Genomic DNA, 3,832 nt, shown 5'->3' on the forward strand with positions numbered 1-3,832 from the left:
GTACTTTACTCAACACATAAGAAATCATTAACATCATTTTAGAAAAGGAAAAACGATTGTATTACATTCCTCTAACAATTACTTCAAACGTTGAATAAAACTATATAAGGTACATATAAATCCTTCTCTCTTCGAATTTTAGAATATCTGTTTTTTTAAATTCTATTTGAACATTTTTAGTTACTACTACGAGAGTTAGTCATTACGTACACGAGAAATAACTCGTGCGAAATACATAAAATGTTTTTCGCAAAATATTTATTTAAATACAAAAAATAATATTATTTTACAAAATAAAGTTTTATTCATTTTAGGACTTTTAAATAGGAATTTTACGTAAAGCAGCATCGAGAATAGTGTAGTATATATTATTTGTCGTTATACATAAACTTATAATTAAAAAATAATAAAATAAGAATAAATTAAAAAATAAAAATAAATAAATTTAAAAAACCAAGGTATAATTTCTTTTAATGCGGTAAAATAACGGAACATTTTAACGATACGTAAAATTAGCGTCAAAAGTAATATTTTTAATTGTCAACCTAAAGCGTTAACAATTTCCGATTATAATTAATAAAAAAATGCATAACTCTCAATTTTAGTTTGTATTTTTACATTTCTGTATGTTACAAATACAGCTACAATTTTTTGTGAAATGTATTCAACACATTTCCATAATTAACGTGTGCGTCTGATGTATCACAAATGGGAGTTTCTCGTTGCAAATACGTCTAAGGTGATACATCTGAGGTAAGTCAAGTCTGAAAATAATCTTAGGCTCAGTTCTACCAATGTAAATTGTATATATTAACTTTAATTTTTGTTAACCATTTATTCTTTTTTAATTTTTAGAATTAAAAAAAATAAAGAATAAGATGAACCGACATTGGTTAATCATACATTGGAAAAATTGGACATTAGTCTCTTTCACCAATCTTTGATTAAGTTAATTATCGACGATTATTATCCGATATATTAATCGATGATTAAAATCCAATTTTACAATTGGCGGTTAACTTTTTAATCGAGGTTTAACTTATTCCACATTTCTTTTTAATTCTAGAAATGGAAAACAAAGCTTAATTTGTAAAAGTATCTACAACAATTCAATATACAATATTAGAACTTCTCTCTCTTCCTCTTCTGAAACAAACTGTGTTTAGTTCTCACATTAGCAACAGCGATTGGATTAACCATTGATGTTAGCGTTAATTAGAGTTGATGAAAGAGGCCCTTAGTGTTGTAACCAGTTCTGTACTTCATATTTACACGCTCATTAACGATCCGCAATATGCACATTATACGCAGTTGCTCGTATGAGAATTAAAACGATTATCTGCGAATGATTTTGGTAATAAATATAACACATGATCATAGTACAATTCTTGATAAATTACATTTAAATCGTATTCAATAAAATCATGAATATAATCTTCATACATAGATAAAATAAATTAATAATAATAATAATAATAATATATATATACATATAGTATGTTTACGATATGTTATTTTCACGTGCTAAAATAACGGTAATAATACAAGAAAACAACATTGTGAAATGAATAATATGACAAATGAACGATACGTGCAGCGGAGCGATTTAAACAATTCTGTAAATAAAGCGAAGCAATACCGAAAGCAGAAGTTTGTGGCACAAAATGAGAAACATTCACGGAAAAACAGATCCAATTCTATTTCATTGAATATACGTTTTGTCATACAATCGCTGCCAATTAAAAGAATATCTATATGGTATATAAAATTATATCTTATTAAAAAGCTTTTTACTTTTTCTAATAACTTTATGTGTAAGAAAATATTATTGCAACTATTATATTTTCTTTTTTCTAGATGACGAATAAAATAATTGATTACGATGTATAAATATCAGTTGTTGCCGAAAGTTAAAAAGTTACTTTGAATTTTAATAATAAATAAAATGAAAATTGCAGACGTTAAAAGGTAAAAATAGCATAATCGAATTATTTTTAATATCTTTAGGAAATGCAGAGATTTGATTGATACATTAAATCTAAAGAAATTTCATTCTAAAATACATGAAATGGATTAAAGAGAATTCCATCCTAAAAAGACGGACTTTTTCTTTTTTAAAATTTCCTTTAATGGTCTTGAATCGCTTTTGCTCAAATAAAGATTGCTAGACATAAAGCTCAATGCAATTTCACATAAAATTGCCAGGAAAGTTTATTTTATGAGGATTAATATAAATCGGTCTATTTATGACATATTTAGTGAACAATTTTTAAATTAAGTATTTTTTAAAATCCTAATGTAAATACACAAAAATCAAATGGAATAAAAAACTTAAAGTCAAAACTAACAGTCAAGCTGGATTTTTTTAATGCTTAAATTATTCAGTGTAAATTAATATATCTAATCCCGCAAACTGCGTACCGAATTTAATTTTCAGTCTTGAAATAAACAAAACTAGAGATTAGGAAAAAATGTAATGTTTTGCTTTTAGCAAAACTTTAGTTAAAGAAATGTTTAATAACAACTGAATATTTTGTTTATATAACAAGAAATTCAGTTGCAAAATAATTTCTTTGCTTCGTATCAAATATCAAAAATTTGTTTATATCAACTAAATTTAGTTCATAACTAAAAATATAATTCATGTAAAATTACAGTTTTGTTAGGTATATTTTAACTAAAAATTTGTATATGTCGATATATTTCAAAAAATTTTTATCGTTATAACAAAATTTTGGTTCATAGAACAAAACATTTTTTTTAGTGTAATAGTAATTAAATTGACAAGTAATTTAATAATATTGATATTTATTGGCGTCTTAGAAGGATATTCTAATACTAAACATCTTAAGATCTAAATAATTTTATTGTAAAAAATATTACCTCATTTAATGAAATCATTAACTTACAATTAGATTTTTAAATTTATCTTTTTTTGAACAAACTTTCAATATACAAAAATTTTATTCCTTCTCAACTCATTATCTTACATAAGAGAACTTCTTAATTGTACTGTCAATAACATCATATAAAATCCTTCGGATCTGATCAATCGTTCGATTAAAATTAATCATTTAATATCATTTAACCAGAATTGCTTCAGAGTATTGTCATCTCAGAGAGAAATGATGTCAATTAGACGTCGAATCGATATGCCGTATATCGAATTGCCGTCGAAATCATCGTATCGATGTCAATTCGACATCAATTCGATGAGTTATTTCTCACTGGGATGTCGTTTAGAACAATATGCGTCGAATATCTGGAATATTTTACACGCGGCGATCAGCGGGATCCTATTGGACGGGTGGCACAGCGTGCTCTCTCGAGGGGGTTGAAGTTAAGGGCTGGATGCGTGGTGGATGGGCGCGTGGTCCGATAGCGAAGACCGGAACGCTCCGCGGTCGTCACTTGTTCGCAGTCAGTCGAATGGAGCACTTTTCCACCCCGTTATATATTTCTCGCGCGTATCGCGGTTATTTATCTCCGAAAAAAGAAATAAATAAGTTCTTTCTCGAAAATATCCACGAAACTGAGCGATCGAAATTGATCAGTGAGGACCATCATTTTTGAGAAAGAATGAATCGAATCATAGCAATTCGCGAGATTCGATTTAACGTGCTGAAAACTGAGAGAATAATCGTTAAGTTTTCTGTGTGTTGTTCGATGAGAATTTAATATAGTGCAGAATCATGATTGTCAAGAGAAGAAGAAACGAGATAGAATCCTCTTTATCCGAGAATCGGTGTACGGTCTGATCGAACGAACGATCTGATCAGTGATACTACTGATGGGGAAAAGCGATCGACCGAACTAATGAAACGCGCGAAGT

Source organism: Atta colombica, unplaced genomic scaffold (assembly GCF_001594045.1).
Source record: "Atta colombica isolate Treedump-2 unplaced genomic scaffold, Acol1.0 scaffold120, whole genome shotgun sequence".
Classification (NCBI taxonomy): Eukaryota; Metazoa; Arthropoda; class Insecta; order Hymenoptera; family Formicidae; genus Atta; species Atta colombica.